At 43.6% G+C, this 10,387-nt stretch overlaps 12 non-coding genes across 12 annotated transcripts; all 12 read right to left on the reverse strand.

Moving 5' to 3' along the window:
• Positions 1-394: 394 nt before the first annotated feature.
• On the reverse strand, positions 395-476 carry trnal-uag. The gene has a single exon. It is a non-coding gene; the product is annotated as a tRNA-Leu (tRNA).
• Positions 477-1,213: 737 nt separating this feature from the next.
• trnal-uag lies at positions 1,214-1,295 on the reverse strand. Its single transcript has one exon. It is a non-coding gene; the product is annotated as a tRNA-Leu (tRNA).
• Positions 1,296-2,031: 736 nt separating this feature from the next.
• Positions 2,032-2,113, reverse strand: trnal-uag. The gene has a single exon. It is a non-coding gene; the product is annotated as a tRNA-Leu (tRNA).
• Positions 2,114-2,851: 738 nt separating this feature from the next.
• trnal-uag lies at positions 2,852-2,933 on the reverse strand. Its single transcript has one exon. It is a non-coding gene; the product is annotated as a tRNA-Leu (tRNA).
• Positions 2,934-3,670: 737 nt separating this feature from the next.
• trnal-uag lies at positions 3,671-3,752 on the reverse strand. Its single transcript has one exon. It is a non-coding gene; the product is annotated as a tRNA-Leu (tRNA).
• A 734-nt stretch (positions 3,753-4,486) lies between these two features.
• Positions 4,487-4,568, reverse strand: trnal-aag. The gene has a single exon. It is a non-coding gene; the product is annotated as a tRNA-Leu (tRNA).
• An 862-nt stretch (positions 4,569-5,430) lies between these two features.
• Positions 5,431-5,512, reverse strand: trnal-uag. The gene has a single exon. It is a non-coding gene; the product is annotated as a tRNA-Leu (tRNA).
• Positions 5,513-6,234: 722 nt separating this feature from the next.
• Positions 6,235-6,316, reverse strand: trnal-aag. Its single transcript has one exon. It is a non-coding gene; the product is annotated as a tRNA-Leu (tRNA).
• A 722-nt stretch (positions 6,317-7,038) lies between these two features.
• Positions 7,039-7,120, reverse strand: trnal-uag. The gene has a single exon. It is a non-coding gene; the product is annotated as a tRNA-Leu (tRNA).
• Positions 7,121-7,857: 737 nt separating this feature from the next.
• On the reverse strand, positions 7,858-7,939 carry trnal-aag. The gene has a single exon. It is a non-coding gene; the product is annotated as a tRNA-Leu (tRNA).
• A 737-nt stretch (positions 7,940-8,676) lies between these two features.
• trnal-uag lies at positions 8,677-8,758 on the reverse strand. Its single transcript has one exon. It is a non-coding gene; the product is annotated as a tRNA-Leu (tRNA).
• Positions 8,759-9,494: 736 nt separating this feature from the next.
• Positions 9,495-9,576, reverse strand: trnal-uag. Its single transcript has one exon. It is a non-coding gene; the product is annotated as a tRNA-Leu (tRNA).
• Between the last annotated feature and the right edge of the window lie 811 nt (positions 9,577-10,387).

Raw genomic sequence — 10,387 nt, forward strand, 5'->3', positions numbered from 1 at the left:
ATTACAGTTTTCTGTTGAGAAAAAGTTAAAGCGGTGGACTTTGAACCGACACCTCCGAAAGACTGGGTCCTTAAATCCAGTTCTCTGGACAGCTCGGCCACTGTACCAACTGTTAAAATGGACTGCTTGGTCGTCGCACAGACCATCACAACTTTCCTTTTTTCCAATCAAGGATTTGACGTGAACAACCACCGGTAGGAGGTGCAACTGCCACTGCGGGGGCACAGGACTTGGTGGCTGGTTGGTTAAGGCGATGGACTACACTATTGAGTCGGATCCCCATCCGTGACACACAACATTGCTTCTTTTCTCCCTTGCATGGCCCTGCATGAAAGTAAAAACTCTGAAATAAAGCAGAACATGTGATAGCTTGCGCAAACAAACTCAATAAAGATGGCAGTGGTGGGATTTGAACCCACGCCTCCTTAGAGACTGGAGCCTTAATCCAGCGCCTTAGACCGCTCGGCCACACTACCCAGCTCTGGCAAAATATTCACACTTTCTCGTCAGTTACCTAGAGCGTCTGCACTCCCTTGTATTTTAGTCTTCTTTTTCATTTTCTTCTTTAAAATCTTTATGTATCTCATGTTGCTCTTGCGTCCTTCATCTTTTTTTGATTCTCTTTTTAAAAATCTTAATTTATCTGATGTTGCTCTTTCTTCCATCGTATAAACTTAGAATTAGTTTCTGCTTTTATGTCTGAAGCAGATTGAATTGGAAAAACACGGCAGATAATTGCAATAACAGACGTGGGAATGAGGGTAAAGGCTGGATTCCCTTTATTTGTCCGGTGTCCTTGGTGGCCTTGTTTGAAATTACATTACAGTTTTCTGTTGAGAAAAAGTTGTAGTGGTGGACTTTGAACCGACACCTCTGAAAGACTGGGTCCTTAAATCCAGTTCTCTGGACAGCTCGCCCACAGTACCAACTGTTAAAATGGACTGCTGGGTCGTCCCACAGACCATCACAACTTTCCTTTTTTCCAATCAAGGATTTGACGTGAACAACCACCGGTAGGAGGTGCAACTGCCACCGTGAGAGCACAGGACTTGGTGGCTGGTTGGTTAAGGCGATGGACTACACTATTGAGTTGGAACCCCATCCGTGACACACAACATTGCTTCTTTTCTCCCTTGCACGGCCCTGCATGAAAGTAAAAACGCTGATATAAAGCAGAACATGTGAAAGCTTGCGCATACAAACTCAATAAAGATGGCAGTGGTGGGATTTGAACCCACGCCTCCTTAGAGACTGGAGCCTAAATCCAGCGCCTTAGACCGCTCGGCCACACTACCCAGCTCTGGCAAGATTTCCACACTTTCTCGTCAGTTACCTAGAGCGTCTGCACTCCCTTGTATTTTAGTCTTCTTTTTCATTTTCTTCTTTAAAATCTTTATGTATCTCATGTTGCTCTTGCGTCCTTCATCTTTTTTTGATTCTCTTTTTAAAAATCTTAATTTATCTGATGTTGCTCTTTCTTCCATCGTATAAACTTAGAATTCGCTTCTGCTTTTATGTCTGAAGCAGACTGAATTAGAAAAACACGGCAGATAATTGCAATAACAGACGTGGGAATTCGGGTAAAGGCTGGATTCCCTTTATTTTCCGGTGTCCTTGGTGGCCTTGTTTGAAATTACATTACAGTTTTCTGTTGAGAAAAAGTTGCAGTGGTGGACTTTGAACCGACACCTCTGAAAGACTGGGTCCTTAAATCCAGTTCTCTGGACAGCTCGCCCACAGTACCAACTGTTAAAATGGATTGCTGGGTCGTCCCACAGACCATCACAACTTTCCTTTTTTCCAATCAGGGATTTGACATGAACAACCACCGGTAGGAGGTGCAACTGCCACCGTGAGAGCACAGGACTTGGTGGCTGGTTGGTTAAGGCGACGGACTACACTATTGAGTTGGAACCCCATCCGTGACACACAACATTGCTTCTTTTCTCCCTTGCATGGCCCTACATGAAAGTAAAAACGCTGAAATAAAGCAGAACATGTGATAGCTTGCGCAAACAAACTCAATAAAGATGGCAGTGGTGGGATTTGAACCCACGCCTCCTTAGAGACTGGAGCCTAAATCCAGCGCCTTAGACCGCTCGGCCACACTACCCAGCTCTGGGGAACTATTCACACTTTCTCGTCAGTTACCTAGAGCGTCTGCACTCCCTTGTATTTTAGTCTTCTTTTTCATTTTCTTCTTGAAAATCTTTATGTATCTCATGTTGCTCTTGCGTCCTTCATCTTTTTTTTGATTCTCTTTCTAAAAATCTTAATTTATCTGATGTTGCTCTTTCTTTCATCGTATAAACTTAGAATTAGTTTCTGCTTTTATGTCTGAAGCAGATTGAATTAGAAAAACACGGCAGATAATAGCAATAATAGACGTGGGAATGAGGGTAAAGGCTGGATTCCCTTTATTTGTCCGGTGTCCTTGGTGGCCTTGTTTGAAATTACATTACAGTTTTCTGTTGAGAAAAAGTTGTAGTGGTGGACTTTGAACCGACACCTCTGAAAGACTGGGTCCTTAAATCCAGTTCTCTGGACAGCTCGCCCACAGTACCAACTGTTAAAATGGACTGCTGGGTCGTCCCACAGACCATCACAACTTTCCTTTTTTCCAATCAAGGATTTGACGTGAACAACCACCGGTAGGAGGTGCAACTGCCACCGTGAGAGCACAGGAGTTGGTGGCTGGTTGGTTAAGGCGATGGACTACACTATTGAGTTGGAACCCCATCCGTGACACACAACATTGCTTCTTTTCTCCATTGCACGGCGCTGCATGAAAGTAAAAACGCTGAAATAAAGCAGAACATGTGATAGCTTGCGCATACAAACTCAATAAAGATGGCAGTGGTGGGATTTGAACCCACGCCTCCTTAGAGACTGGAGCCTAAATCCAGCGCCTTAGACCGCTCGGCCACACTACCCAGCTCTGGCAAGATTTCCACACTTTCTCGTCAGTTACCTAGAGCGTCTGCACTCCCTTGTATTTTAGTCTTCTTTTTCATTTTCTTCTTTAAAATCTTTATGTATCTCATGTTGCTCTTGCGTCCTTCATCTTTTTTTGATTCTCTTTCTAAAAATCTTAATTTATCTGATGTTGCTCTTTCTTTCATCGTATAAACTTAGAATTAGTTTCTGCTTTTATGTCTGAAGCAGATTGAATTAGAAAAACACGGCAGATAATTGCAATAACAGACCTGGGAATGAGGGTAAAGGCTGGATTCCCTTTATTTGTCCGGTGTCCTTGGTGGCCTTGTTTGAAATTACATTACAGTTTTCTGTTGAGAAAAAGTTGTAGTGGTGGACTTTGAACCGACACCTCTGAAAGACTGGGTCCTTAAATCCAGTTCTCTGGACAGCTCGCCCACAGTACCAACTGTTAAAATAGACTGCTGGGTCGTCCCACAGACCATCACAACTTTCCTTTTTTCCAATCAAGGATTTGACGTGAACAACCACCGGTAGGAGGTGCAACTGCCACCGTGAGAGCACAGGACTTGGTGGCTGGTTGGTTAAGGCGATGGACTACACTATTGAGTTGGAACCCCATCCGTGACACACAACATTGCTTCTTTTCTCCCTTGCATGGCCCTGCATGAAAGTAAAAACGCTGAAATAAAGCAGAACATGTGATAGCTTGCGCAAACAAACTCAATAAAGATGGCAGTGGAGGGATTTGAACCCACGCCTCCTTAGAGACTGGAGCCTAAATCCAGCGCCTTAGACCGCTCGGCCACACTACCCAGCTCTTGTAAGATTGCCAGACTTTCTCGTCAGTTACCTAGAGCGTCTGCAGTCCCTTGTATTTTAGTCTTTTTCATTTTCTTCTTTAAAATCTTTATGTATCTCATGTTACTCTTGCGTCCTTCATCTTTTTTTGATTCACTTTTTAAAAATCTTAATTTATCTGATGTTGCTCTTTCTTCCATCGTATAAACTTAGAATTCGTTTCTGCTTTTATGTCTGAAGCAGATTGAATTAGAAAAACACGGCAGATAATTGCAATAACAGACGTGGGAATGAGGGTAAAGGCTGGATTCCCTTTATTTGTCCGGTGTCCTTGGTGGCCTTGTTTGAAATTACATTACAGTTTTCTGTTGAGAAAAAGTTAAAGCGGTGGACTTTGAACCCACACCTCTGAAAGACTGGATCCTTAAATACAGTTCTCTGGACAGCTTGGCCACAGTACCCACTGTTAAAATGGACTGCTTGGTCGTCGCACAGACCATCACAATTTTCCTTTTTTCCAATCAAGGAATTGACATGAACAACCACCAGTAGGAGGTGCAATTGCCAGCGCGGGGGCACAGGACTTGGTGGCTGGTTGGTTAAGGCGACGGACTACACTATTGAGTTGGAACCCCATCCGTGACACACAACATTGCTTCTTTTCTCCCTTGCATGGCCCTGCATGAAAGTAAAAACGCTGAAATAAAGCAGAACATGTGATAGCTTGCGCAAACAAACTCAATAAAGATGGCAGTGGTGGGATTTGAACCCACGCCTCCTTAGAGACTGGAGCCTTAATCCAGCGCCTTAGACCGCTCGGCCACACTACCCAGCTCTTGCAAGATTTCCACACTTTCTCGTCAGTTACCTAGAGCGTCTGCACTCCCTTGTATTTTAGTCTTCTTTTTCATTTTCTTCTTTAAAATCTTTATGTATCTCATGTTGCTCTTGCGTCCTTCATCTTTTTTTGATTCTCTTTCTAAAAATCTTAATTTATCTGATGTTGCTCTTTCTTTCATCGTATCAACTTAGAATTAGTTTCTGCTTTTATGTCTGAAGCAGATTGAATTAGAAAAACACGGCAGATAATTGCAATAATAGACGTGGGAATGAGGGTAAAGGCTTGATTCCCTTTATTTTCCGGTGTCCTTGCTGGCCTTGTTTGAAATTACATTACAGTTTTCTGTTGAGAAAAACTTGCAGCGGTGGACTTTGAACCGACACCTCCGAAAGACTGGGTCCTTAAATCCAGTTCTCTGGACAGCTTGGCCACAGTTCCCACTGTTAAAATAGACTGCTTGGTCATCGCACAGACCATCACAACTTTCCTTTTTTCCAATCAAGGATTTGACGTGAACAACCACCGGTAGGAGGTGCAACTGCCACCGTGAGAACACAGGACTTGGTGGCTGGTTGGTTAAGGCGATGGACTACACTATTGAGTTGCAACTTTCCTTTTTTCCAATCAAGGAATTGACATGAACAACCACCAGTAGGAGGTGCAATTGCCACAGCGATGGCACAGGACTTGGTGGCTGGTTGGTTAAGGCGATGGACTACACTATTGAGTTGGAACCCCATCCGTGACACACACCATTGCTTCTTTTCTCCCTTGCATGGCCCTGCATGAAAGTAAAAACGCTGAAATAAAGCAGAACATGTGATAGCTTGCGCATACAAACTCAATAAAGATGGCAGTGGTGGGATTTGAACCCACGCCTCCTTAGAGACTGGAGCCTAAATCCAGCGCCTTAGACCGCTCGGCCACACTACCCAGCTCTGGCAAGATTTCCACACTTTCTCGTCAGTTACCTAGAGCGTCTGCACTCCCTTGTATTTTAGTCTTCTTTTTCATTTTCTTCTTTAAAATCTTTATGTATCTCATGTTGCTCTTGCGTCCTTCATCTTTTTTTGATTCTCTTTTTAAAAATCTTAATTTATCTGATGTTGCTCTTTCTTTCATCGTATAAACTTAGAATTAGTTTCTGCTTTCATGTCTGAAGCAGATAGAATTAGAAAAACACGGCAGATAATTGAAATAACAGACATGGGAATTAGGGTAAAGGCTGGATTCCCTTTATTTGTCCGGTGTCCTTGGTGGCCTTGTTTGAAATGACATTACAGTTTTCTGTTGAGAAAAAGTTAAAGCGGTGGACTTTGAACCGACACCTCCGAAAGACTGGGTCCTTAAATCCAGTTCTCTGGACAGCTCGGCCACTGTACCAACTGTTAAAATGGACTGCTTGGTCGTCGCACAGACCATCACAACTTACCTTTTTTCCAATCAAGGATTTGACGTGAACAACCACCGGTAGGAGGTGCAACTGCCACTGCGGGGGCACAGGACTTGGTGGCTGGTTGGTTAAGGCGATGGACTACACTATTGAGTTGGAACCCCATCCGTGACACACAACATTGCTTCTTTTCTCCCTTGCACGGCCCTGCATGAAAGTAAAAACGCTGAAATAAAGCTTGCGCATACAAACTCAATAAAGATGGCAGTGGTGGGATTTGAACCCACGCCTCCTTAGTGACTGGAGCCTTAATCCAGCGCCTTAGACCGCTCGGCCACACTACCCAGCTCTGGCAAGATTTCCAAACTTTCTCGTCAGTTACCTAGAGCGTCTGCACTTCCTTGTATTTTAGTCTTCTTTTTCATTTTCTTCTTTAAAATCTTTATGTATCTCATGTTGCTCTTGCGTCCTTCATCTTTTTTTGATTCACTTTCTAAAAATCTTAATTTATCTGATGTTGCTCTTTCTTTCATCGTATAAACTTAGAATTAGTTTCTGCTTTTATGTCTGAAGCAGATTGAATTAGAAAAACACGGCAGAAAATTGCAATAACAGACGTGGGAATTAGGGTAAAGGCTGGATTCCCTTTATTTGTCCGGTGTCCTTGGTGGCCTTGTTTGAAATTACATTACAGTTTTCTGTTGAGAAAAAGTTAAAGCGGTGGACTTTGAACCGACACCTCCGAAAGACTGGGTCCTTAAATCCAGTTCTCTGGACAGCTCGCCCACAGTACCAACTGTTAAAATGGACTGCTGGGTCGTCCCACAGACCATCACAACTTTCCTTTTTTCCAATCAAGGATTTGACGTGAACAACCACCGGTAGGAGGTGCAACTGCCACCGTGAGAGCACAGGACTTGGTGGCTGGTTGGTTAAGGCGATGGACTACACTATTGAGTTGGAACCCCATCCGTGACACACAACATTGCTTCTTTTCTCCATTGCACGGCCCTGCATGAAAGTAAAAACGCTGAAATAAAGCTTGCGCATACAAACTCAATAAAGATGGCAGTGGTGGGATTTGAACCCACGCCTCCTTAGAGACTGGAGCCTAAATCCAGCGCCTTAGACCGCTCGGCCACACTACCCAGCTCTGGCAAGATTTCCACACTTTCTCATCAGTTACCTAGAGCGTCTGCACTCCCTTGTATTTTAGTCTTCTTTTTCATTTTCTTCTTTAAAATCTTTATGTATCTCATGTTGCTCTTGCGTCCTTCATCTTTTTTTGATTCTCTTTCTAAAAATCTTAATTTATCTGATGTTGCTCTTTCTTTCATCGTATAAACTGAGAATTAGTTTCTGCTTTTATGTCTGAAGCAGATTGAATTAGAAAAACATGGCAGATAATTGCAATAACAGACGTGGGAATTAGGGTAAATGCTGGATTCCCTTTATTTGTCCGGTGTCCTTGGTGGCCTTGTTTGAAATGACATTACAGTTTTCTGTTGAGAAAAAGTTAAAGCGGTGGACTTTGAACCGACACCTCCGAAAGACTGGGTCCTTAAATCCAGTTCTCTGGACAGCTCGGCCACTGTACCAACTGTTAAAATGGACTGCTTGGTCGTCGCACAGACCATCACAACTTTCCTTTTTTCCAATCAAGGATTTGACGTGAACAACCACCGGTAGGAGGTGCAACTGCCACTGCGGGGGCACAGGACTTGGTGGCTGGTTGGTTAAGGCGATGGACTACACTATTGAGTCGGATCCCCATCCGTGACACACAACATTGCTTCTTTTCTCCCTTGCATGGCCCTGCATGAAAGTAAAAACTCTGAAATAAAGCAGAACATGTGATAGCTTGCGCAAACAAACTCAATAAAGATGGCAGTGGTGGGATTTGAACCCACGCCTCCTTAGAGACTGGAGCCTTAATCCAGCGCCTTAGACCGCTCGGCCACACTACCCAGCTCTGGCAAAATATTCACACTTTCTCGTCAGTTACCTAGAGCGTCTGCACTCCCTTGTATTTTAGTCTTCTTTTTCATTTTCTTCTTTAAAATCTTTATGTATCTCATGTTGCTCTTGCGTCCTTCATCTTTTTTTGATTCTCTTTTTAAAAATCTTAATTTATCTGATGTTGCTCTTTCTTCCATCGTATAAACTTAGAATTAGTTTCTGCTTTTATGTCTGAAGCAGATTGAATTGGAAAAACACGGCAGATAATTGCAATAACAGACGTGGGAATGAGGGTAAAGGCTGGATTCCCTTTATTTGTCCGGTGTCCTTGGTGGCCTTGTTTGAAATTACATTACAGTTTTCTGTTGAGAAAAAGTTGTAGTGGTGGACTTTGAACCGACACCTCTGAAAGACTGGGTCCTTAAATCCAGTTCTCTGGACAGCTCGCCCACAGTACCAACTGTTAAAATGGACTGCTGGGTCGTCCCACAGACCATCACAACTTTCCTTTTTTCCAATCAAGGATTTGACGTGAACAACCACCGGTAGGAGGTGCAACTGCCACCGTGAGAGCACAGGACTTGGTGGCTGGTTGGTTAAGGCGATGGACTACACTATTGAGTTGGAACCCCATCCGTGACACACAACATTGCTTCTTTTCTCCCTTGCACGGCCCTGCATGAAAGTAAAAACGCTGATATAAAGCAGAACATGTGATAGCTTGCGCATACAAACTCAATAAAGATGGCAGTGGTGGGATTTGAACCCACGCCTCCTTAGAGACTGGAGCCTAAATCCAGCGCCTTAGACCGCTCGGCCACACTACCCAGCTCTGGCAAGATTTCCACACTTTCTCGTCAGTTACCTAGAGCGTCTGCACTCCCTTGTATTTTAGTCTTCTTTTTCATTTTCTTCTTTAAAATCTTTATGTATCTCATGTTGCTCTTGCGTCCTTCATCTTTTTTTGATTCTCTTTTTAAAAATCTTAATTTATCTGATGTTGCTCTTTCTTCCATCGTATAAACTTAGAATTCGCTTCTGCTTTTATGTCTGAAGCAGACTGAATTAGAAAAACACGGCAGATAATTGCAATAACAGACGTGGGAATTCGGGTAAAGGCTGGATTCCCTTTATTTTCCGGTGTCCTTGGTGGCCTTGTTTGAAATTACATTACAGTTTTCTGTTGAGAAAAAGTTGCAGTGGTGGACTTTGAACCGACACCTCTGAAAGACTGGGTCCTTAAATCCAGTTCTCTGGACAGCTCGCCCACAGTACCAACTGTTAAAATGGATTGCTGGGTCGTCCCACAGACCATCACAACTTTCCTTTTTTCCAATCAGGGATTTGACATGAACAACCACCGGTAGGAGGTGCAACTGCCACCGTGAGAGCACAGGACTTGGTGGCTGGTTGGTTAAGGCGACGGACTACACTATTGAGTTGGAACCCCATCCGTGACACACAACATTGCTTCTTTTCTCCCTTGCATGGCCCTACATGAAAGTAAAAACGCTGAAATAAAGCAGAACATGTGATAGCTTGCGCAAACAAACTCAATAAAGATGGCAGTGGTGGGATTTGAACCCACGCCTCCTTAGAGACTGGAGCCTAAATCCAGCGCCTTAGACCGCTCGGCCACACTACCCAGCTCTGGGGAACTATTCACACTTTCTCGTCAGTTACCTAGAGCGTCTGCACTCCCTTGTATTTTAGTCTTCTTTTTCATTTTCTTCTTGAAAATCTTTATGTATCTCATGTTGCTCTTGCGTCCTTCATCTTTTTTTTGATTCTCTTTCTAAAAATCTTAATTTATCTGATGTTGCTCTTTCTTTCATCGTATAAACTTAGAATTAGTTTCTGCTTTTATGTCTGAAGCAGATTGAATTAGAAAAACACGGCAGATAATAGCAATAATAGACGTGGGAATGAGGGTAAAGGCTGGATTCCCTTTATTTGTCCGGTGTCCTTGGTGGCCTTGTTTGAAATTACATTACAGTTTTCTGTTGAGAAAAAGTTGTAGTGGTGGACTTTGAACCGACACCTCTGAAAGACTGGGTCCTTAAATCCAGTTCTCTGGACAGCTCGCCCACAGTACCAACTGTTAAAATGGACTGCTGGGTCGTCCCACAGACCATCACAACTTTCCTTTTTTCCAATCAAGGATTTGACGTGAACAACCACCGGTAGGAGGTGCAACTGCCACCGTGAGAGCACAGGAGTTGGTGGCTGGTTGGTTAAGGCGATGGACTACACTATTGAGTTGGAACCCCATCCGTGACACACAACATTGCTTCTTTTCTCCATTGCACGGCGCTGCATGAAAGTAAAAACGCTGAAATAAAGCAGAACATGTGATAGCTTGCGCATACAAACTCAATAAAGATGGCAGTGGTGGGATTTGAACCCACGCCTCCTTAGAGACTGGAGCCTAAATCCAGCGCCTTAGACCGCTCGCC

The sequence above is a fragment of the Oncorhynchus mykiss genome, unplaced genomic scaffold (genome assembly GCF_013265735.2).
Source record: "Oncorhynchus mykiss isolate Arlee unplaced genomic scaffold, USDA_OmykA_1.1 un_scaffold_575, whole genome shotgun sequence".
NCBI lineage: Eukaryota > Metazoa > Chordata > Actinopteri > Salmoniformes > Salmonidae > Oncorhynchus > Oncorhynchus mykiss.